Source organism: Pseudonaja textilis, chromosome 3, assembly GCF_049901715.1.
Source record: "Pseudonaja textilis isolate UNSWEBS1 chromosome 3, rPseTex1.2, whole genome shotgun sequence".
In the NCBI taxonomy this organism is placed as follows: domain Eukaryota; kingdom Metazoa; phylum Chordata; class Lepidosauria; order Squamata; family Elapidae; genus Pseudonaja; species Pseudonaja textilis.
The window spans coordinates 72,182,291-72,208,016 of record NC_141992.1 but is presented as its reverse complement, the minus strand read 5'-3'; the positions used below and the strand labels follow the sequence as shown (position 1 = coordinate 72,208,016).

The 25,726-nt window shown below is 35.9% G+C and overlaps 1 protein-coding gene across 16 annotated transcripts in view; it reads right to left on the bottom strand.

Annotated features, from left to right (window-relative positions):
* The window catches only part of ADGRL2 (adhesion G protein-coupled receptor L2), a 361,637-nt gene that overhangs the window by 194,238 nt on the left and 141,673 nt on the right, over positions 1–25,726 (bottom strand). For 13 of the 16 annotated variants that reach the window (XM_087930088.1, XM_087930080.1, XM_087930082.1 and 10 more), the window contains exon 1: positions 17,068–21,080. The exons of the other annotated variants lie outside the window; for them this stretch is intronic. The gene's annotated coding sequence lies outside the window, so the exon portion shown is untranslated. Of the gene's footprint in view, positions 1–17,067; positions 21,081–25,726 lie in introns of those variants that run through there. 16 annotated transcript variants of the gene reach the window in all.

The window sequence follows — 25,726 nt, the reverse complement described above, 5'->3', positions numbered from 1 at the left end:
AACGCTTTCCCACCGTGATTTGCTGGTAGAGCATCATCATTTAAAATGAGCATGGCCAGCAAAAGGGCTACAGCGCAGGCTCATGACTGAATTTATGATCTCACTGAACAGGAAAATGCTACACACACACACACACACACACACACACACACACACAGAGAGAGAGAGAGAGAGAGAGAGAGAGAGAGAGAGAGAGAATTACAAACACAGTTAGCACACAGTCCAGTTCGGCAATGGCAAATCATACAACATAAAAGAAAATAAATCTAAGGAAACGCTACTTGTCAATCTATTTATTGTGTGGGGATCATACAGGCATCAATTGAAGAAAGTAGATGCAAATTTTAAAATCGCAAGGAAGAATGCGATTTTACACTTTAGTTGCAAAGTTTGGAAACAGGATGTGTGTGTGTGTGTGTGTGTGTGTGAGAGAGAGAGAGAGAGAGAGAGAGAATGTGTTAAAATGGCTATATAAAAAATAATCCCACAGTACAGGATTTTAATCAGGATTCTCCTACTTAATAGTTTTTCTTAACATGCTTAGGAAAAAGTGTGCTCTTAAAGTTTTTTATATTCTTATTTACTTGGGATGAAGCCACACAATGGAACTTCTTTTTCTAAGCAAGTATCTGTATTATCAGGCTGCAGGAGTTATAGCACTGATACCCCTTCCCAATAGAGAGCTCAATAAAAAGCCTTCTTTCAGTGAAGTAATTATATCTCTAAAATCCAATAATCTTTATTTAAATAGCTTTACCATCTCCAAATGGATTTTTTTCAAAGTAGCATTTGTTAATATCAACAGGCTGAAACCTTAAACTGCTCCAAAAATTGTGGTCTGTGTATAGGCAGCCTATTAATTACTGACAACAGGTGCAAAAGATAAGAATTAATCAGAACGATCTGAAAACATTACGGGACATTACCAGCCTCAATGTAAAACAGACACAATTATAATGAACAGAAGTGAATGGGTACGATTAAAAATAGCAAGGTTATTTTTTTTCCTCCCCAGAATTCCAGAAAACTTTTGTTTTAAGCAAAGGAGAAAATAGGTGGGGGTCATATTCTAATTTTCATACATTCTGAAGAAAAGCAATCCTTGGTTGGCTTAGCCACAAACTTGGTACAATCTAGAACCCAGTTTTATCCAGGCTATACTTAAAAGCTCAAGAAAATGTGCCGTGTGGTCTCACCTCTGGCACAATGTATGTCGCAGAGAAAAAAGCATAAATGTACACTCAAACCCATTCTTTACCATGTTATGGTTCTCAAATATAAAGGAATGGACTATAGCTTGTGCTGAATTTAAATTTAGTCTCTCATTTGGGGTCCATTGTAAATAAAATAAACTAGAAGAGAGTGGCTTCCTGACGCTTCAATCTGGCACCAATTTTTTCCCTTCAATGCCATGTACAAGGCCGCCTTCTTTTTTAGATAGTTTTAATCCCGCTTGTATTATTTTTATACATAACTCAAGATGGCAAACATTTCTCTTCTATTAAATGGATCCTATAATTTTCTCGGTCAGTGTTAAAACCGTTTTTCTCCACCAAGGGCCACTCCCAACGTTTAAAAATTATGGAGGTGCCCCAAAGAGCTTTTGTTTGTATGGGTTATATTTATTGACATCAGCCATATTAAAAATTAAGATTGACGCCGCTACCCTTCATACCACTGTTTGAGAGGATTTTAATATTGTATTATTTTTCAACATAGGTTGGCAAATAATTTTGATTTCACAGATCCCTCGGAGGTCTCAGGACTACACTTTAAGAAATATTCTCCAGTGCATATTTTCTTGAGGAAAACTAAAAGGATATCCACTCTATATACGCCAAGTTGTTAAAATTTTATGATAAAGCCTATAACTATTTATAAACAGTTATATACTGTCTATACTTTCATTTCTGTCCTTCTGTGCATTCATATTTTGAGTTGAAGGGTTTAATTTTTTTTTTCTTCCCTGAAGAAATGTCTGCATGTATGGCTTCATATTTTTAAACTTATTTTTAATTTGGTATATCAGGTCAATCTTTAAAATTAAAAAAACCTGAAGAGAAGACATCTTCTGATCAATGTATAACTAAAATGTATATTTTAACTAAACAAAAACCATAGCTTTAATTGGATCTTGATGATGTTAAAAAGCTACTGTTTAAGGGAATTCCTACTAAATTTGAAGAAAACAAGGTCAATTCTAGAAGCAGAGGCTTCTAGAGTCCTCTTCTGCCACCACCACACAGCAGAAGTACAGAACAGGGAATACACAAGCAGAGACGGCTCAAACTGGGTCAGTGAATTTACTGAATTATTTTGTGCAGGGAAAGTCCTCTACCTACATATTCTATTGAATGAATGAAGCGTCATTGCTGAGTTAACCCATTGCCTAAGAAGAAAGAATCAGAAAAAAAAGAAGCCATGCAGATTTGAGCAACAATCTATTGCATACCAAAGATTCTAGGTAGAAACAAAGTGTGGAAAAGTAATTTTGATTTTTTTTAATATACTAGACAAATGCACAAACTGTCTTTATCTGAAGCCATTATTAATAGGGCTTTGTAAATCATCAAATAGGGCATTTTGCATGTGAGTGATCCATCCCTTTGGAGTCACTGAGACACCTGATTTATGCATCAGAACTTCAAAGAAACTATACCAAACAGCTGTGGCCAATTCTGTTTCATAGCAATCCAGAGGGGCCCTTCACTCGCAAGTAAAGCACCCTAACAAATAATTTGCACAAGCCTACCTGTTACTGCTGACATTATAAACAGAATTATTTGAACCAAACATTTATCTTAGATGGCCTCATACCTGACTTGTGCAAATGTATTTGTCATCAATAGGTCACAAATATCTTAGCTATATAATTATAAATCAATCAGAAATCATTCTAATAAATTGAGATATTCAGCTATCTACAAATATGTAAGGTTAATCAACACAAGGTCTGTCAAATCAAGGTGAAATAATTAATTTTATCTTGATTTTTTTATTCTGTCAATGGAATAGCCTCTTCTGTTAGCAGAAGCCAGTGTGCAAAAGCCAATGTGCTTAAGTAGATGACAGGTCTTTATGATACAATCTCTTTTTGTACTCAAGCTAATGTGTAAAGTCATATAGGCACGTGTGGGAAGAAAGATAGTGCCCAACTCTTCAAAGTATCTCTTCAGCAACCAAACCCAATGATCATTAAAATAAAATACATCTGCAAATTAAGCATACTCCAAACTTGCCTGACGCTCTTGTGCAAACAAGCAATTATATAAGTCAATTCTTTATTCCAGCTAAGCCTTCAAAAATGACATTTTAAATTGTCTATATGTATCAGGTAAGATAGTAACAGGGAATAAGAGAAAAGAAAGAGCCCCAGAGGAAGAATTCAGTTTGGAACAAAGACTTTAGTCAAAATTTGTGTACTGATTGTGGGATTTTTTAAATTGGTATTGTTATTGTATAATTAGGAAGAAGCTATGTGTTGTTGCTGTTGTTATTACTATTATATGTAGTAGTAACAGTAGTAGTAGTAGTAGTAGTATTGCTAGTAGAATTAGTATAAAGCAATAACTTTTTTTTATTCCATTCAATTGTGTCTGATTCTTAGATAAGTCCTAGTAGTTGTGCTTTTAAGAAGTGGTTTACCATTGTTTCCTTCCTAGGGCTGATAGAAAGCAACTGGCTCCAAGATAAACTGGCTTTGTGCCTAAGACAGGATCACAACTTACAGTCTCTCAGTTTTTATTTAGCCCAATGCCTTCCTTAACCATTAGGTCTCATAACAACATTACACATATGGAAAATCGTACTATTCATTATATTCTTTGTCAGGCAACCATTTGAGAACAGAGCTCTCTCTCTCTCTCTCTCACACACACACACACACACATCAAAAAAAGCAAAACAAATAAAGTTTTTTTTCTATTTTCCTACCACAATATTGGGAGTACACACCTCTTAAACAATCTGCTCAAGATAATGTCTTCCATTTACCAAAGTTGGGGGGAAATATATGAAAATGTTACTTTATGTCACCCTTTCTGTTCGACTTACAAACTACTTAGTTTAGGAGTTTCAAAAAATTTTAAGCTGTGGGAACTGTCCCCAAATGGCAGCCAAACTTTTTTAAAAAATAAAATAAAATCTAAGAACAAGACCTGCCTTTTCTGTAGTACCGCAGAAAAATTGCTATGGATGCTTCTGAATGCACTTTTTGCCCCTTTTCTTTCACAAAAATCAAAATTAGGTTCTTTCAAATTCCATGAAACTTTTGGAAAAATCCTGCTGTAGAACGAAGTTTTTATGAAGGAGAAAGAATATGAAAAGCCAATAGATAACAATAAGTTTATTATTCAATTTATTTGCTTGATAAAGGATGGATCAAACTTAGTAAGATCCACAATTCCAGATACTCTAGTAGTATTTCTGGGTCTTTAGTAAATCTTACTATCATAATTCTATTGATATATAATTGATTAATGTGGCTAACATTGTTATTTTCTTAAGAAGATGCTCCATGCAAATCTGATACCGTATTGCTATGATAATACATAAACATGCTTAGGAAGGATAATTTCTATTCAATATGATACAGTAAATCTCTTTATTGGAGAATGACCTATTGCAAACCTGCATAGTTTCTCCACTTAAATGGCCATTTGGTGTTATAATAACAAGCTATTTTTTTATTAGCAAAGATTAGTCAATTCAAATAATGAATCAATATTAAAATATCGATTATTAAGATATTAAGAGTAATGTTCTTAATATCATAACACCTTCTGATTTTAAAATAAATTATAATCCAAAATACAATCATTCTCCTAAACATTTTACACTTGATTTTTAGCACACTGCAATAAAGCTATAGAAAAAAAAGAACAACAATTGTCAAACCAATTTTCTGGAAGGATTGTTTCAAGAGAGGATACTGCCAAATGCTATTTCTGTTTTATGGAATTTGAAGCTACACATACTATTGTGCATCAACATCATACTGAAGAGCAGACAGTATGCTATGAACTACTTTAAAATGGGGGGGAATCACAATTTTTCTGCCTAACCAGATATTTATTTTAAATACCTTTGCTATTTTCCTTCTTGCTTAGCAAAGTAAGGAGTCATATTTATTTATCTTACAAATATTTCTTCTATTTCATGATTTTATGGGTGACTTTGTGGATTTATTATATAAAACTTGCTTTGGTATTTGAACCCTGTTGTAAGTCTAGCAAGTATAACAATCAATTTCTTTATTTTAAAACAGTGATATTAATAAAAGAAGAATATTTTATTGATTTAGTTCCTTATGCCAGTCAATATTTATAGAAATATGCTTATTAGTCATAATTTAATACTTTCACTTTTCCATTAACTTTAATTTCTGTATTTATTAAAACAATAAAAGGTTTGCTGCTGTATTTTAAATGTTTAGCAATTGGATGTCATGTTTAATTATGGTTTACATTAATTTGTCAGTTAAATTTTAATTAAAATGAAATATTAAGCATTCACATTGCATTTGTATGCAATAAATCTAAAGAAAAAGAATACTGAATTTACAAAATTCAAAAAATATAGCATTAAATTAATGAAGATTAAAAAAATCATTTAACAGTATTACCTTGACTTATAATTGTTTTCCAAATATTGTTTATAATTATTGTCAATTATTGTAATACAAGTAAAGAGTTCATACAATTACATTTAAAGCAACTTATAACTCCTGAGAGAAAGAGCCTTTGCCCCAGTTAGAAGTAAAGTGCTAATCAAAAATATGCCTATAAAATATAGTCTTCCACTCTGTAGCATGTTTCCACATAAACAATCTGAATAATCTAACAAAGAATGCTATTAACAAACAGAAAACTGCATTTATGCTGGGGAGAAGGAAACATTTTATTCCCGAAATACAATGATTATTTAGATTATCATATATACAAGCTCCCTCTGCAGGTAATGTGAAGAGTTGGCAAAAGAGAAAAGAAAAAACCCATGTAGGAAATGTAAAGTTAATCAGTACCCAAACAAATTGACAATATTATAGAAAATTCTGAAAGCTATCTCATTTCTATAAGCATTACCTGATGTCAGTAGGTCCTGAAGGAGGCATCCTGATTTATTTTTAATTTTTATTTTTGCTCTCTAGGTGACTCTCTACAGTTCAAAGCAGCTAAGCTGCTTCTGCACACCAACATGCAAGTCTCTTTTCTGAAGCCTCAAAAAGTCTTTTATGGGTAAAAGTAAATCAACACCGGACCATCCTGAAGTGGAAGGACCACCCAAAACAAGTCATCACTTGCAGGCTAAATCATCTTCTTATCCAAAATAAACAAACCCAGCATTAGAGCTCTGTTTAATGTCCCTCTGTCACCTAAACCAAAACTGATTCCATTTGGGATTAACTCACTGGCTCAAAGTTTAGCATCAATTACACTGAATACATATTCAGAGTGCATATTTTAAGAAAAAAACAAGCACATAATTTGAAATGAGAATAGTATTTTGGGGGAAAACTACCTGTTCTCATAAACTGTTTTTATTTTTTCTCTTGCAAATGAAAAAGTTATTTCAGTCTGTGGGAAGTCTTTTCCACAGGGGGAAAAATAATTTCATTTTGTTTGATGTACAAGTTATAACTGTTGTCCCTATCTAATGATCAGTATAATTTCAATAAAGTTCAATCATATTGTGCCAAAAGTGCTAGAGAAGTCAAATGGATCTATGGTTAATAACCAATCTACACTGCTGTTTAAATTCTCAAAGAAACTGTATTTTACCAGAAAACTATAATATCACTTTTCCCAGATGAAAGACTATTTCACTGTGTTTCTAAAAGAGTCAATTCTTATCTCTCAGTACAATTTATGTATTTCTATTGAATTCAGTGAGGCTTTCCATGAGATAAATGATGTATTCTTATACAAAAAGACCAGATTTTTGGGTTTAGTATATTGACTTTAGACACTCAAGTTTAGTTTAAATGTTTGGCATATTTTTTTTTCTATTAATCAGGAAACATTAGTAGCTTCCATTTAAAATTCACTTTCTGATTTATAAAATTTCAGTCTTAGCAGTTTGAGTGTAATATAGTTGGTAATGTAGACAATGCTACTAAAGGGGAGAAAAATGAAATTTACTATCAAATTTAAATAAAATAACATCAACTGAAAGAAAGAAAATAATATTTTTAATATAAAGAATATGGTAAAGATAATTAAAGAAAATTGTTAAAACAAATGCATAAGGGCTTTCAGGGTCAAATTATAAATTAAATGTTTATTTCATTTTATATTTAAGCATATCTACAAAGGAACATTTCTAGTTATTTTGGTTATTTATTATTTGTCATGTACTGATTCTTTTTTACTATTTCTAAGTGATGTGTTCCTGTGGATATTAGCCAAAATTTAGTTAGTCACAATCAGATATGTTGGACTACAATCACGTAAGTCATAACACTGAATCCAAATCACAGTGTAAGTTTAATAATCCAACACACAGATCAGGAAAGAAGGACAAAGTACAATAATAAGGAAGGGTGTATAGGTAGAAAAGCCATTTCAAAAACAAATGAATCAGGTAGCATTTTTGAAAACCTTAATTAGTCTCTATATTTACAAAGTAAATATAAACCAAAAGAGAAATCAACCATTCACTCTAGAAATTCTGTCTTTCTTTCCTAATGTTTTTATTTTGTCCATCAGCAACAATGCATTTTCAGTTGCTTTTCTGCAGGTGAGCAAGATTTCTTGAATACATCAGACAATTTTTTTTTAATGTAGCTACAATGATTTCAAAAAACATTCATCAAGTACAGATATGCACACCCGACACTCAACACAATCAGGTCTTGTCAGTCAGTGAAGAATATTTCATCAGAATTAAAATGCAATCACAGTTGTTGCTGAGCCTTTCATGCCACTGAAAGGGCATGAAACAAAACTTTTAGGAAAAGTATGTCTTTGGGGATCAATATTATTTATCTAGTTCAAAAGGTCTCTATATCATTATTTGCATTGAGCCAGCAAAATTCTTTCTTTAAACCCTGACCAAAAAAAATCTTTTTTTTTTGAAGCATAGCATCAAGCTGTGACATGTCAAAATGGCAAAGACAATGGCTGAGTCATATCAACGATCATGTTCTATCCTGAAATATCATGAAATCTGACAGAAGAGCTTGCCAAAAAATGCCACCCAACAACACTTTAAATGGAAAAACAGCAGAATCTGAACATTGCTTTCTTTCTTTCTTTGTATGTATGTTGTATGTATTCTTATACAAACAAATTTGGTGGAATCACTTTTGGTGGGTGGAGTGTGTCAGAAATTCTTGGCATGCCAGTAAAGATATCGTTCCCTCTACAATTTCAGTTATGAGAGCCACTGCTTATCTAAGCAAAATAATACAGGCAACTACAGACAACAGAACAACAGCAAACTTGAGAAAACTCAGAAAATTCTTCACACTAAAATCCTTAAGGTCGGGGCGGAAAGGGAGAGCAACTATCTAAAAACAGCTCAGGGAGACTAAGAGTGCTCAATGACTAGAAAGTAATTCAAACATTAAATGGAAAATCAATGATAGGGGGATAATGGCTCAATTCCTGAACATTTGCACTTCATTCCACAACATTTTGTTGCAGATCCTACTTGTAATTTTAGGCTCAAAAATATCTGATATCTAATAAACCATTGGTCTCCTACATAACTGTGGGCTGAATTATGATTACTCATTGTCAAAACTAAGAATTATTTCCCTTTTCTGAGTGATCGTAATTACTACCTACTCTACGTTACATAAAACCCTGCTCCAAAATCAATTCTAAATTCCACCTTAATTTAATTACCAACAATATCAACAAAACAAGGAGAAATAAGACTATCCAAAATAAGACGGTCATTCCTTCACTCAACAGCAAAGAACAATTTTAGTAGTAAAGGAACTTTAAGTATTCTGTCAACTGAACAAAATAATAATCAAAATACAGCAGACAGAAACTGCTGTGCCAAGAAAGGCTGGATGCAAGACTGAATTTGCATCAAAGAAACAAACTGAATGGTAAAGATTTTAAAATACAGGAGATGGCAACATGCTGAAGTTTCAATAAGCATTCTGCATGTTTATAGTAGTTGAATCTTATAAACTAAATTTTCACAAGTCATGAATCAAACTGTTGTAGTTTTAATAAATGTGTATGTCATGTCTCTGTTTTTATATATTGTATATCTATAATTGATCACACAACAGGATGTATTATCTTTTGTTTAAAATGAGTATTTATTCACTGAAAATTAGCACATCCACAAACAAATGCTGATCTTATAATAATTATTTCTATGACAGGTTTTTCCTTGCTTTAAGAAAACTTGACTATTCAGAAAACAAATAGAAACATTTACCAACCTTTACAATATCATAAGAAGCTGAAGATGGCAGCAGGGATAGGGAGTATTAATAGTAGACCTTTGGTACAAACTCAGTAGACATTTAGTACAAATTCCAGACATTTAAAATGGATGAAAAAGATTAAAATATAATTGCAAAATTAGCAGAAATGATGTAAAAATTAAAAGAACGCATTAGCCACAAACTCTCTAAGCTAATGATAATTTATTTCAATATATTTGAGTTAGGTCTCTAATTCATACTTTATTTGAATTATCCTTTGCGCAAATTGTTGGATAAACAGATTAATTACACAGTGCAGTATCTAAAACACAAGATTTTGATCATCCTTTGGTTTGCGTACAGTTCATTTTCGATGTTCTTGTAAAAAAAAAATGGAAAGCACAATGCAATGTTGAACAATTGAAGTAGAAATGTTTATAAATCATGAGCCAAATTTAGTGGCACAAATCTATTTAAAAGTTAGTTACTCCTTCATTTAAGAGAAAACATATAAGATACTTCTTGCAATATATTATAGGTGGGAAGGAAGGAAGGAAGGAAGGAAGGAAGGAAGGAAGGAAGGAAGTCTCTTGCAAGAATTGCAGCAGATGTAAATTCTTTTCTTTTCTTTGTTTTAAATATTAACAGTGAATTCCTGCTTCATTCCTGCAACTTCTTCACAGAATATCATTTCTGTTTATGACACTCTCACCACAGCTCACAATTGTGTCCTGTTTATTCATCTGCCTTCAGCTAAAGAACAAATAGGTTCAGAAGAAGCTGATTTCATAATCAATCACTTAAATTCCTTAATATTTTAATGTCACTGGTCCTTCTATTCTAAGACATCATCCTCCAAAGATCCCTAATTCTTCTCAAGATATGCTGCTCTACTGTCATTCATTGATTATTTTTGTGCTCTGTAGAGGGAGACATTACCTCTGGACTAGAGCTTACCTCAATTTTAACCTGAGGCAAAAATCTGGTTTAACATCTTTATTCAGTTGGCATTTGTCTTCCTTTTTCAGCTATTTTTTTATTCACGAATTCAAGTGAGATAACTTTGTGATTCACAAAGGGGCTCTCCCGAATAACACTGTTGCCTTTTCCTTTTAGCTAAGACAGTCCTAGAGATTCAGTGAAGTAGGAGTTTATGTGCTTTAGGAAAGTGAAGGCAGGTGAGAAATGTCTCAATGAAAAAGCAAGACTTAGAAATTCCAACTTCCTCTACAGAGGCAATATTTTCAGGCTACCAAAATACAAAACATATAATCAGCAGACAAAATGTACATGTTTGACACTACCAAAAACACTATTGCATACTCAAATATATATTTTACTAAAGCTGAACAATAGTTTCTGGAGTAATAAACAGTGTTTTTCTGTACTGATGGCATATATGTGTATATTATTAACACCACTCTGCAAAGTACCATTTATCTTTACCCTGTATTTTCACTTGAAAAATTGATGATTGTCTATCTATCCATTTCAAAAACAAGTTCAATACTGTACTGATATTCGTATTTCCATCAATGAATAGACACAAAATTGAACTTAGTAACCATGTCTCAGATAAAAATGTTATGTGTAGTATAAAAAATATTGTTGCACTTTGAGGAATAAAATTAAAGCAGTATAAATTGATACCTACTAGGCTCTTTATAGAGAAAGGAAATAACTATGGTTGAATGTACAGACTAGAGTATATTATTCTTAGTGCATTAATTACTGCTATTCTTGGTCATCCTAAGCAATTTAGACACTGTAGGCAAGTTCCTGCTTTTAACAAGGTAATCTCATTTTTGTGGCTTTTCAGTGTAAATTGATTTTTTTCCCTTACCTGCTTTGATAATTGAACAAAATTATACAACCGTGATGGGATTTTACTTACCAGCACACAACATATAAAATCTTCTGCAAAGATGAAGCATATTATTTCATAAAACTTCATTTTGTATAATTACACAAGTTGCATTTAAGTTCTTTCTGCCACTAAAACAATCAATAGTGATTCTGTTGCTATTCTGACTGCACTTTCCCTGCAGGTGTTACTTCTGTATTTACTATAATCTACCGCTATGTTTTTGATCATTACCTCTTTGGATGTGTGTATGTGTGTGTGAGTGAGGGGAGATAGCACATTTCCACATAGTTGAAGAATTCACCAGTACAAATGCCACATGGGAAGGGAAATAATGGCACATGCTAATTATATACTATTTCTTTAATTTATAAAATGTACCATTTGTGATAATGGTCCATAATCTTTCTTGCAATGTAATTCAAAACCTGCTTGAGAGAACATTTTTTCCCTTAAAATAAATCTTAAATGTGGCAAGTTACAACAAAGTTTTCAATTCCAATTAAAGAACTATCATCTCTATGTCAATAAAAATACTTATACATACAAATGCACTTCACAAGTTATTTTCATCAGAAACAAAGAAGCAAGCAGTAAGAAATAATGCATTATATTTCACTAAATTGATACAAGCGTATCATCTTTAATATATCTTTTTAAAAGTGCATTTCCCCAAAAGTTCAGCTAATATCTAGCTGTATAAAGAACTGAGTGAATTAACTACTTCATGCAAAATTATTAAACATCCATGATTCCTATTCATCCAGAATATTTTATATCTTTTAACTTTAGTGTGTGCTTGTTTTTTAAATGTATTATCAACGTTTACTGGTTTTTTTTCCCACATATATACCATATTAGTCCTATGAACTATTGAGCCCTATGTAACTATTAGGGTAGATGGTAATTTCATTATTGTAATTCTATTAAGAGTGGTATGTTATTTGCTAACCATTCTTCTGTGCATAGATTAAAAATTATAAGCCTACCCCAGTTACACCTGATTATTCTTTCCTAGCCTTCATCTCGTAGAATAATAATGGGTTCTAAAACTTCTTATTTGAAATTACTAATGCTAAATAAGCCTAAAATCCAGAGATTAGGTGTAATATGTACTGTGAAACAGCTCATTTTAAAAAAGAATACATTAAAGGGAAAATGTCTCAAAATGACAGTAAATGCAATTATATTTGACACACACATTAGGGAATCCACAGTTTGGAAATCAACACCTATTATTTTAAATATCAATTCATATTGTTCTTAACTTTTTTAATGTAGTATTTATTATACATTTGTATTTGTCATTAGGAACCCCAAATGGTATGTGATTTCACTCTTTTGCAAGCAGGTGCAAAATACAATAAATTACATATTTCATTTTGGAATATGCATTTTTGTCAATTAAAAATACAATAACTAAATCAGGCTAAGTGCCAGATATTGATATGACAGAAAATCCATTTATTTAAATGTCAGTGTGCATGTATATATCTATATGTATGTACATACACATGTACATACATACATATGTACATTCATACATACTTTTACTTTCATTTCAGCATACTTTTCTTAGTACATCTTATGTACCCCTTTTTAGTACTTTCATTCCTGACATAGGAAACATGAAGCCATATTCTGAGGTACAAATTATGGACTGACTGCCAGGCAGATTTTCTTTTTAAAAATACTTTACTCTATTTGAAGGAAGGAAACACAGAAGCTCTCCTTGTTGTCTTAAAGTAAGACTTGGAATACAACTTGCAAGACTGCTATTCACAAAATGGGCTACTTGCTTTGATGTTCTGCTAACATGGAAGCTAAATATGTAAATATATGTACAGGCATGTGAGGGAGAAAGAGAGGAGGAATGAATGAATGAATGTTTTAGTGGAATCTCTCAAATCAAAACCTTAAATAATTGGTTTGTTCTACTCCATATTGATGCAATAAGTTGATTTCTCCATCGCTAACCTCCAGAGCAACCTAAAATATAGGTACAATTTCTATTGCCAACAGAACATAATCCACTATGATTAAAAATGGCAGCTTAAAACACTACTGTGGCACATTAATTTCTAAGTGGCCTCATCTTACAAAATGCTGAAAGTTTTCATTCTGTGACATTCTCCAGCATTTGAAATTGCCAAATATCAAAATCAAATCGAATGTGTCAAAATAGTAAGATAATTTTTAGATTATCTCTATTAGCTTTGCAGGATAATCTATTTCCTCCTTAGCACTCTGTATCCAAAGCAGAAAAGTTAAAAGCAATGTAAGTTTCCTAATGAAAACTGCCTCAATATATACCCTCCAAACAGGGACTAATTCAGGAAAAAAGGCAACTTTAAGAAACTATCCTTATATAATTTCACATTATCCTAAAAGACCCTATACAATCATGAAAGCTTTTGACAATTTCACAACAGCAGAAGTCCTCAAACATTAGATTTTGTTCCCATTTTTACTTCTAGATAACCTTTTTTTTGTTAATGAACAATTCTGAATATGAGAACTGTCTTATTATAAAACAATTGCATTTAAAATTGAGCATCAGAAGTCATATCAAAGTAAAGACTTGATAAACTGGAGAAATAAAAATAAGTGTGAGAGAACTTAAGAGATGACAGGAAAGTTATTTTTGTGAAGCCTAATATATCTTCTAAACTCTGATTTCCTATGAATGATGTACTGAAGAAGTACCGCATTCTGCTCCTCTCCATGTCTGCCAGATTGTGAATATTGATTTTTAAAGAAAATGAAAGAGTAAAATGAGCTATCTCTTTTACTAACACAGGATAATCAGTACTACAACATATGAATAAAAGGGTGCAGATGCAACAGCATCTTAAAAGATAATTTGCAAATATTCTGTAAGCAGATGAAACAGTCAGTCTTTGCTATAACTATCTGAAGAATATTGATTACACTACTTTCACAATTTTTGAGAATGGCAATAACAACAGCAAAAAACAAAACACCCCAGCACATATCAGTAACGTATCCATATATTGGTTATCTTTGTCATCATTAATAAAAAAGCACCTAAGTATTCTTATTTTCTTGGAAGATTTGTCAATAAATTTACCCAAGACACAGTTTAGAAAATAACATTCTGTTATTTAGAAAATAACATTCTATGGAAAAACAATGCACTTCCTAGAAGCTGTACTGAAAGAAATATGTGCTCATTTTCAAAGGCTGTGAACAGAATGGTCTTTTATTTCAAAGACTGATTTGTGTGGATGTGTTTTAAGTAATTAGAAGTTTTTTTTCCCCATTCCCCCCCTCCTCCAATGCACTGATATGTAGACTATATCCAAGGATGAGCCAGAAAGAAAAGGCCTCACAAATCTCACAAACAAAATAACTAGCAGATACCAGAAACTATGCAACAGTGGCTGCCATGAAAAAGGTCACTCTTTTTTCTTAGTATAAACCATTAATCAATGGAATATAATTGTTTGGCTGCTTACAAGGGCCAGCAGCATACAGACTATGTTCTTTCCTGGCATAATTACAAAACGGTAAAAGTTCAGAAATATAACCCAATTCTACCTCCCCTTTTTACCCCTTTTCAATTCCTCACTGCCCTTTGGGCCTCTGCTTTGGAAGCAAATGGAAGACAGACTGAAGTTTTCTCAATTGAGCTGAAAGCTAAGAAACCTTTGATATGCTAATGGGATCCTTCAAAGGGTAAGAATTCACACTCGCATTAATTCAAACAATTTGTGCAGAATGATGTGAAATGGCACCTCTTTTAGTAGCAAGTAACAAAAGGGAAGGAATCTGAGTATCTGAAGAAACCAAACAAGAGAGGATTTGTTCTGCAGGATTCTTTCTAACAAGGACAATATTTTTTGAAGGAAAAGAAAAACACACCTAAAGCCCCAAATAAGCTATTTTTCCTTTCTGCCAAACCAATTATATGTGCATCTAATAACTATCACTAGTATTATCAGAAGCAGTTATCATCTCCAACATATGGGCAAGCAAGAAATCTTCCTGTATCTGAAATCCTCTGAAAAGGTAAGAGGTTTTTTCCTATATCCATTATCACCTTCCCTTAAATTTCATTGTGACTTTTCTTTTTGATATTCTAATGCTAAAAAGAAAAGAAAAAAAACCAAATATCCTTTCAGGCATTTCCAGCACTCCACACACACACACACACACTTTCTTTGCATTGTCTCCAGGTGGCCCTAGACTTCTTTCCACAAGCAAAGAAGAAACCAGTCTTTAGGCCACAATGGGGGGAAAAACAGTTATTTATTGCTAAGTGAAAGCCTTTCTAGGAGACAGGCAAAGGACAGCTAGATCCCTTTTGCTTCCTTGTGTGATAAATGAAAATGTGTGTGCAACAAGTGGATCTCTCTATTCAGGGAGTGCAACTTTTCCCTTTCGATATGCCACTGAAATACAAGGAGGAACAAGAGCAGGCAGGGCCTGCTTAGGCATTCATGCAGCCAGATTAATGAAATCAACTGCCAGGCAGTTTCCTCGACAAGAATCTCTCTCAGTCAGGGAATCTGTGCTTCCACTAAAGAATGTTGGAGGAGCAAACGAAAAACAGAGAGGAGAAAAATCTCTTACAGTAACAGGATCCAGATGGCTCTTGCTGTTACTATAAAACTTGTAAGGCTGCTTTTGAAAGCTTTTTCTTCCATCTCTGAAGCAAGAAAGATCACCCAAGGAACTTTCTTACACTCACACAAGCACTAATCTCTTTCCATGGTGAAATAAGAACTTAAAACAGTTAGAAGACATGGCTGGAGTGATCTGTCCCCACCCCTCCTCCTTCCATACATTTCTTGTTTAGCATTAGCCCCAACTCACTTTGGCAGGCTTCTTTGCAACTGAAGTTGTTTAAAATCAGTTGTTTAAAACCTCATCCCTCCTGACAGGGAAGTATCACAGGGCCTTATGAATAGCTCTAACTAGCTGACAGTTAGGCAGCAGAAAAAATAATAAAAGTTCCATCAAAATTGATGGTAAACGCTGCCGCCGGATCAAATGGGTTAGAGTTGGGCAAAGTTTAGAGAGATCCCTCTCCTTGAACCCATCCAACCAATCCAGGGTCAGATGCCAGCCACCCACAAGAACAGGCATAACAAGAACAATCACCCCCACATTAAAGGTGCTTTTCCAAAACCTAAATTCTCTGAACAAGAGCCTTGTTGCTAAGGGTACCAATGCCTTCTTCTCCCAGGGCAGTTCCCTTGGCTTGAATCTGATCTACCTGGCTCTCCTTTTAAGTCTTTTCTCCAAGATGCCTTGATCCTGTGGAGTGCCACATCCACTCATCTTAGTTCACAACTAATTGCATTTTTAGGTCACCCTTCTTTCCCTGTCCCTTGTTTCACGGCTCTTGGGAAGCCCCACTGGCAGTCACTGGTTTCTTTGCCAGAAGAAGGAAGGCGGTAAATTAATTGGAAGAAGTAGCCATCACAATCCTCCTTCCACTCCACTCCACTCCATGGGCCTCAGTTCTCACTTCTTCGCTGGTCATTAAATAATACTCTCATTTATGTTTTTAAAGGTAAAATAGAAATGTTGGAATGGATGCGAATAAGAAAAGAGTGGGACAGGAAAGACTCTCCTGGCATCTCACGGGTGTATTGGCGGGGTTCCCTTCTCCCCCCCCCACCCGCCCCGCAGGGAAAACAAAGGACTAGGGACGCGCACCCCGTTCTCCCACGAAGCCGCCCCCTCGCGTGCAAATGCCTCGCAAACCAGGAGCAAACAGGTACCATAAGTACAGAAAAGCTCATCCACCCCACCCCACCCCACTTCGACCAACCTCGCTTACCTTTGAATTTGCAGCCAATTGCGAGCCAGGGTTTCTCTGGCATCTGGGTGCCCCAGAAAGGAGGTGCAGGATGAGTCCCTTCACGATCACGAGGGTTGGGCCTGGGAAGCGGCAGCAACTGAAGAAAGCCAGATCGCGCAGAAGGGTCGCCGGTCAGGCAAAAGAGCCGGGCTGGGTAGAAGTACAGAAAGCCGGGGAAACAGCTGGCTTCGCAGCTCGCTGAGCTGGGACACACACACACACAAAAAAAAAAACAACCTACAAAAGGCAGCGGCTTCTCTTCTTCGTCGTCCTTCTCTCCCTTTCTCCAAGCAAACCCAGCCAGCCGAGGGGCTTTTGGAGGGGTTAAGTCAACATTTTCCCCCCGCAGTTCCCAACGCGCGCTGCTCTTTCTGTCCCTCCCCCCTCCCCAAAAAAAAGGGAGGAAGACAAATTATTGGGGAGAGGAGGAAAGAAACGGCACAAGCCAGGAAGGAAAATCGAAACAATTCTTCCGGTACTCTAAAAGCACCACAACAAAAGAGAGCTAGGTGCAAAACCCACTGGATATGACCAGCCCCGGAGTCCTAGATTTTTCTTTTCTTTGAGCAACTGGAACGATTGTTTAAAAAGAAAAGAAAAGAAAAACGGAAAAACAAAAGCACGATGCCAACAGGAGAATCAATTCGATCTTCGATTTCTTTTCTTCAGGGAGGAGGCGAAGGCGAGAAGAGAGGGGATGCAATTGCAATGCGCAGAGAGACCCAGGCATTAAAACAAAAAGAAAAAAAATCAAATATTTTCTTCTAAGAAGGCAGGCTCTCTTACTCCGTCCTTTTCTTCCATCTTCTTTGCATCACCCTTGATGACATTCTGGCCTCTGGCAGGCTCCAGTTCCAGCCCTTTCCTTCCTCGGGCTTCGCGTCTTCCTCGGATGCTCTGCTGCTGCCTGCCTGCCCCGTGAAGAGCAAGAGATCAAGAGCCACAACTGGCCGCGCTTAAAACCAAGGGGAGAAAGAGAGCCCGGGCATGAAATCGCCCCAAAAGAAGCAAGGAATGGAAAGGGTGTGGGGGGAACCCAATGAATAGTACCGCCAGCTCCTTTTCGTCCAGGCACCTCTCGGCGTGTGACTGGGGATTGCGAAGTCCTGACACAGACTCTCCACTAGCTCTGAACTGGAGCCACCTCCAGCCTCCACCTCTTCCAATCTCCACCCCCTCTCTCCCTTTCTCTTCTACCCACCCCTGGGCTCAGCTAATCATATAAACATATTATCGTGGAGAGAAACGGCGACAGCGGCAGCTTTTCTTCCCAAACCCCCCCTCCCTCTAGCCCGCTTCCCCCACACACACACACACAAACACATACACACACACCCGTCCCTTTTCTCCCTTCCTTCTCCCGCCAAAACTAGGAGTTCTGGCAAATAAAAACAGATTAAAGGCAGCTTAAAGTACCAAACGTGAAACGGATAATCTTAAAAGCTCGATCTGCCACCACTGGCCATTTTCCAGTCCATTTCAGCTTGCTTGCGGCGGCACCGCTTGGGTTGGGGGGTGGGGGTGGAAAGAGGGAAAAGAAGGTGGGCTGGAATGGGAGAAAGCGAGAGGAACGCACACGGATCCGAGGAAAGAGAGAAGGGAGGGGGGAACGGCGTCGGTGTAAGCTTGAGCCGGTCTGGAGGTAGCGGCGGCGGCAGCAGGAGACGCTGGTTCCCTTCAGCCAATGGCAACGGCAAGCTTTGGGGGCAGCCTTGAAGCGAGAGCGCATCTCAGGGTCCCAACTGGAAAGGCTGCTTGACGGTCGGGATCCCTTCCAACCGGTCGCGACGCTGCAGACTCGCAGACGCCGCGGCCGTTCGCTTCGCCGGCCCTCTCCGTTCCCGTGCACAAGGGGCGGGCGGATGGGCAGCGAGCGCCGGGCTCCTTCAAACTTTAGTCGCCGGCTTCTTTCTCTTGCCCGTTCCACCCCAGCCCGTCCTTCCCTGCCCGGATTCGTCCTCGCAATCCGAGAGGACAGCGTTTGCCGAACGGAAGCGGCGAGAGCGGAGTTCGGAAAGGGAGGAAGGTTAAGCGAACGCCGCGGGAGAGGCGAAGGCGGCGGGAAGCTTTGAAAGTTCGAGTCGGGAAGCTCTAATCGGGCGCGGATGAGTATCCGCCAGCAGGTTCAAAATGTCAAGCCCGTCCGCCATTCTTCACTCTGACGATTCGGGCCGCCTGCGATCGTGTGTTTTACGTTAGTGGGGTAGCGAGAGGGGGCTTGAGCAAGTTGCCCACGTGCAGCATTGAGGGAGGTCAAGAGAAGAAAATTATACAAATATAACAACGACCCTTGCAAAGCCCTAGGCTCGCTCGCTCCTTCCTTCCTTTTCCTCCTTCCTTCCTATCAGTGTGCAAATATGTATATCGGTGCAGGATCAATAAAGCTTGTAAATAATTTGAGGAAGGGGTACTTTTCCCAAAATACTGTGAAGGGGCGGACCTTGTTTATTTCCTCACTAAATTCTTTCAGAGATAGAATTTCTCTCACTTCAGCACAAACACAAACTCCATTTCAGAGAGTGCAACGTGGTCTGAAAACTGGATGTTTTTAAAACTGCTAGGTCTCTGGATTGATTCACACATCTGATTTCACACACCTCATGGGATGACAAGTGTAGAACTGTTGCCCTGCAATAACCTGCACGGATCACACTTTTAAATACAGTATGTTACAGAAGAAAGAGATTTACACATTAAATCAGTAAAGCAAAAGGTGTGTTTCATTTATCTGCAATATATTGGAAACCACTTATGAATGTTATATAATTAGAACTTCGGGCATTTCACTGCTCAGATATTGAAATGAAGAAAGTTTGAGTTCACCAGGAATGGATTTTTGTGTGAAGAAATGCAAGCACAGTTCAATTCTGACATGAGGATGAATCTTAGAATAGTAATGTTATTTAATGTGTTATGTAAGCATTTTGTTTCATTCTCATTAGTTATTCTTGATTCTTTGATCCAATAAGCCTGAAGTCTGCCCATTCCACTTTAAATTAACAATATTTATTGATACCAGACATGCCAAGATTATATTGTCTATTAGTTACAAATATTCTGTATGGTTACTGTTTCATGTTTCTAGCAACTAGCAAGAATTTCAAAGCATAATGTCCCCCCACTTAATCAAATAACTTTGTGAGGTAGTTATTTACTAGCCTGAATATTCATAAATTGAACATGATTAGTTTTTCACATGGATAAAGTCTAAATACCATGATGCTGAGGTGCAAATGTAAGAGACTGGAGAGAGTGGGTTTTCACAACAACTGGTTGCATAATTAGTTTCAAAACGTCTGGCTTTAAGTATGCAATGTATGTTACAATACAGACACCCTATGATCAGACCATAAGTACAATATAATTGTATCTTCTAGTCCATGTTGAATAACCATAACACATGGCAAGCTTGGATCAGGGCATGGATCTGACCCATGCATTTTTACCCCACCCCAGCCTTTTGGCTATTGTTTCAAAATGGATCACCACGTGTTAAACAGTGGTGGGATTAAAAAAAAATTACTTCTCTGTACGTGGCTTGGTGGGTGTGGCATAGCTTGGTAAGCGTGGCTTGGTGGGCATGGCAGGGGATTTTATCTAACTGCTGGATTTTATCTAATTCATCATAAGAGAACCAGCCATTCCCTCCTCACCTCACTAACCTGCTTTCCAGCTCCTTTTTCCTGTGCAGGGCAACAAAAGAAGACCCAGCCGATCAGCTCAGCCTCAGGAGGCAGAGAATAGATGGGGGCAGGGCCAGTCAGAGGTGGTATTTGCCGGTTCTCTGAACTACTCAAAATTTCCGCTACCGGTTCTCCAGAACTGGTCAGAACCTGCTGAATACTACCTCTGTTGTTAAACCATTTTCCCCCTTTGCCTATACTATCTGGAATAGGAATCAGATTGTCTTCGCTTTCACCTTGCTTTTCTATGTTTGCTCTATCCTGATAGACAATGATGTGGAAAGCTTCAGGTCACTGATGTCATCGTAGATGTTATAAAAAAAAAAAAGGACAAGTGAGATGTTCACAAATAGTATGACATAATGCAGGATTTACTTGGTCTATTTCCATCCCATAAAAAAAAAAACATAAAAGGGCACTACATCATACACAAAATCTTAAAAGATAAAACATGGGTAGTATGAACTGTTGCAAGAATATTTTGGTTTTAAAGCCATCTTATATGTCTTAAAATTAAAGATACTATGTGTTTACTGGTATATATATTATAGATACAAAATAATTGCAGCTTTGCATATGTGAAAGAACTGTAACACACCCATATCCTTATTGTCTAGCCAGGGCTTTTTTCCCCCCTTCCCTTCCTGTTGTATTTACTACAAGGCCCAGATTGGTATTCAAAAAGCTCTTGAATTTTCTCTGCTTGCTACCATTAATTGCCCTAGGGTCAATCTTCTGAAATGAATTATGTCAGTTTCAGAGCCAGTGCTCCCATATTAGCTCCACTGTGCTACTATAAATTGTCCTAGGGTTATTCTCCTTGAGTGACTTATGCAGTCCACACCTGAAAGAGCCGAATCCTTTACATTCTGCACAAAAAAATCAGATAGGAAATATTTTTTTACTTTGTAAACCTTCAAAGTTACAATAACCTTTGGATCTATTGACATAACACGTTTTGCTACAATTTTTTAAAAAAATAGAAACTGTTTTAAGAATATAATTATCCTTCACAGCATAAAAGTAGTGGTCTTAAGTGTAATTTGAAGTGATTAAAAAGATCCCATGCTCTAAATTACATATACCTTGAAAATTAGTAAATTGAGGTTTTTTTCTCTCTAAAATAATCCATGAGGCCACAAAAGACAGAAATATTGCTCATTATTATTGCAAAACATTGTGCATGCCATGATCCTTTCTTCTGTCCTAACATGCTAATACAGAAATGAGTTGACTCCTTGTGTATAAATCAGCACAGTGTAAATAAACAATTAATGTACTTTGTTTTCTAAACAATCTATTAAATAATCTATATTTTCACCTGATTTTAGAGACAGTTCTTCTGGATTTTATCTAATTCATCATAAGAGAACCAGCCAATGATTGTTTCCTTATCTTGGCAACATGAGGCAAAATCCTAAATTCAATTGAGACACTAACTAACAACCTCACAAACTGTAATTTTAATATGCATGTCATCCTCCCATTCCATTTAGTATGTGACCAGATAAGGTTCATGATTTCAATATTAAACCAGATCCCACCCCCCCACCCCCATTTATTTTTCATTATAACATACCCAGTGGAGAGATCTGGAAATTTAAGAAATTCTCACATGCCTTGCGACCAGTAAAGAGGCCTGATAAAGGTTTTTTTTTTCTTCTGATAGCAACATAGTCATTTTTTTTTTAAAAAAGGTTCCGATTCATCTAAGAAGCCTTTTGATAACCAATTAATATAGGATTAATGTACTAATGTGAAGAGAGTAATGTAAAATCAGAGTAAAAAATATGCTTCTGACATTTGTCAAGTTTTTTTTATAAGTGCTATATGCTTTTTTCATGTTTACCTTCTGAATTTAAAAACTCTGACCATTCTAACTAAGTCTAGAATAGCTGGAAGCAAAATGTTGTTCAAATAGAAGGAAAACATGCTTTCAAGAAGAAAAAGCATCATTGCCTGGGTTTTATGAAAAAATATAGGCACTATAAAAGAATCCCTAGGTGTACAGATTCAGCCTTCCCTAATCGTGCATTATCCAACCACCATATCTCAGGATGTGCAAAGCTTTCTTGGGGGGGGGTGGAGAATCTGTAGGACAAGGAATTCACTATAGAAAAATAAGAATATGTACCATAATCAAAGAAGAGTGAAATCTTGAGAGCTAGACTTTTTTTGACTGCTAAATGATTCACATGGAATTTTCAAAGTCTCGCAGAGAGGGGGAAAAAATGAGATCTGACAGCCTGGAGATCTAAAAGACATGTTCTATATCTGGGAAAAAAAATCACTGAATCTTGCTTGATTCTGTGCTATAGGACAACATTGTTACATGCATACATTGCTACATAAGATTTCCCTAGGTATAATCAGTTTTACTACAGGTACAACAGTGTTTATATGCCACTCTTGCTTTTCAAAGGGAACCTCACTGATCTCTTAAAAGAAAGCTAAAGGGTCACATTCCCTCCCCAGCTCCTCAATTGTTTAAAGACAACATGAAAGTGAATGTTATATACCAGAACGAGATTATTTAATCAACTGACTGAAAACTGAAACAAGCTGGTTCTGATTCTTTAACTTAAATTCCTTTGGGCTGTAAAGTATTATCCTTACAGAGCTTTTTTTTTTCCTTACAAAAAGAAAGTTGGTATATATAAAGTGATCAAATACATTAAGTTACACATTGAACTATATCTTATTACATAAACTATATATCTGTAATTCAAAGGTAAATGCCAGTGCAAATGAAAACCGTGCACGGGGAGCACCCTGACATAGGGACTGACGATGACCTTTGGACAGTCAGAGACTGGGAACAAGACTGGGTCACAAACCTTGCAACAATAAACAGGGATTATTGTGTTTGCTTTTCTTTTGGCTAGGAGAAAGAATGGGGGGAAATCCCTTATCTATTAGTTGTCAGGAAAGAACGAGAGAGAAAGATGTGCGGGACAGGGAATTACAGAAAATTTATGTGAGTGAAAGTTCTGCACTTCAATATGCCCTACAAGACATTATGTGTTTCATTCACTTTGCCCAGAGGACAAGTATTTGTATGGCAGAAGCCATTTTTCTTTCTTCTTCTCTTTCTCTATATATGCATGTAACTTTACATAAATTGAAGCAATTGTTTATAATATAGGACACAATCCAGTTATAGTTAAACATTGATGGTCTTACTGATCTTAGCAGGAGAATTAAGCATGTGCAAAAATTGCAACCTAAAAGGGTGTGATATGGGCTGGATTGCTTCACGTACTGTAATTGGGTTGGAATATCAACAGATCTTCATTGTGTTTCTTAATGTGAATTAAATCCTTATTAAGGGGATCAGAACAGTAATAAGAAAGCTGTCTCAGAATACTGATTTTAAAAGCATGCCACTAATTATACATTTTACAACCCCACTATTTTCGCACTAAGAAAATTACACAAACATTTGGTTTTCTTCTGCAATTTCAGCCAGAAGATTTTTGTCAGGACTATGATAAAACGCTTAATCCAACATTAATTCTACTTTTGTGTGGTCACAATATTTTGTGTTTGTGTGTGAAAAATAAAAGATATATAGTAGAGTTGTTACCTCTTATGTACTTACATAAGGCTATATGCATTGTCCTTACTATGCATATGTCTGTGTACTCTCTTTGTTTATATTTTATCAGAAAATGAAAAGCTTTGTATTCATTCTTCATATTTATCACTCACTTTTCTTTTTTGTTATACTTGGGCTTCATATTTTAAGTGTTTTATATATATTCTCTTAAAATTGCTTGCCATTTTTTCTCCACTCATGTACATATACCTGATTTATAATTAGTATAACAGACTATTTGATACCTTACAGATTTAGTCTTAACAAGACTTTTCATTACTGATATTTTAAAAAATGCCAACTGCAAATAACAGTTTAGGGTTTTATTGAGTATTGGGCTCATTCCATACTCTAATAATAAGCCATCTAGAGTAAGATAGGCAGCAAATAAACTTAACAATTAAAATAATATAGCAAGCAAAATAACTGATAAATCAGCAGCATGTAAGTTTCACTGGTTGCCTGATTTCATTGGTGATGCGTTGGTCATATTTGATCACATGACTAACAATGAATATTATCAACAGCTTTCTTACATGATCCACCTTTTTAGGTTACCATAGTCCAGGCAAGTATAGAATAATGCAATAAAACCATAGAACCAAAATTATTTGAAACAATTATGATGCTTGTGTTTTTTCTTAAAGAAAAAAGGAAGCAAATCATCTTTCCCAACACAATTCTATTAAATATGAGGTTTTTCTTTCTGTATTGCTGCAATTCTAGTCAAGCCAGTAGGAGCTATTCATATAGCTACTGGATAAAGGCACTTGAAGATTAATGGCCAGCCATTATGGATTATGGCAATGTTTCCTAAGGAATTGTGTACAGTTTTCACTGCATATAGGCTCTAATGAAAGGGTTCCTGACAACACTTTAGCCAATTGTCCTGACACCACATTTCCAAAAGGAGATTGAACCTATCTGACAAAATGGGTTAAATTGCCCTTCCAGTTAGAGCCATACAATGTTGTTTCCTCTGCTAGACAGAGAAATCGTTGAGAATACCCAACTACCACCTGAGAGCATATGATATACAGTTCTGTAAACTGTATTCACCTCCTTTCCAATTTTCTGAATTCTAGCAGACTTTTGCCATTGAATTCTATCCTAGTCTGAGTAAATAAATAATACTAAAGTCTGGTGCTTGTTTCATTTATTTCATTTTAAAAAGTAATACAATATACAATATCCAAGTGTAAAAAGTAATACCATCCCCATCCTGTTCAATCCCTTCAATTAAAGATGTGTGAAAATGTCATTAACCAGACCTGATTTAGGGCAGCCAAATCACACAGAATCTCACAAACCTTTGCTTTCCTCACAATATTTCATCTACATATTCCAGAGACCAATT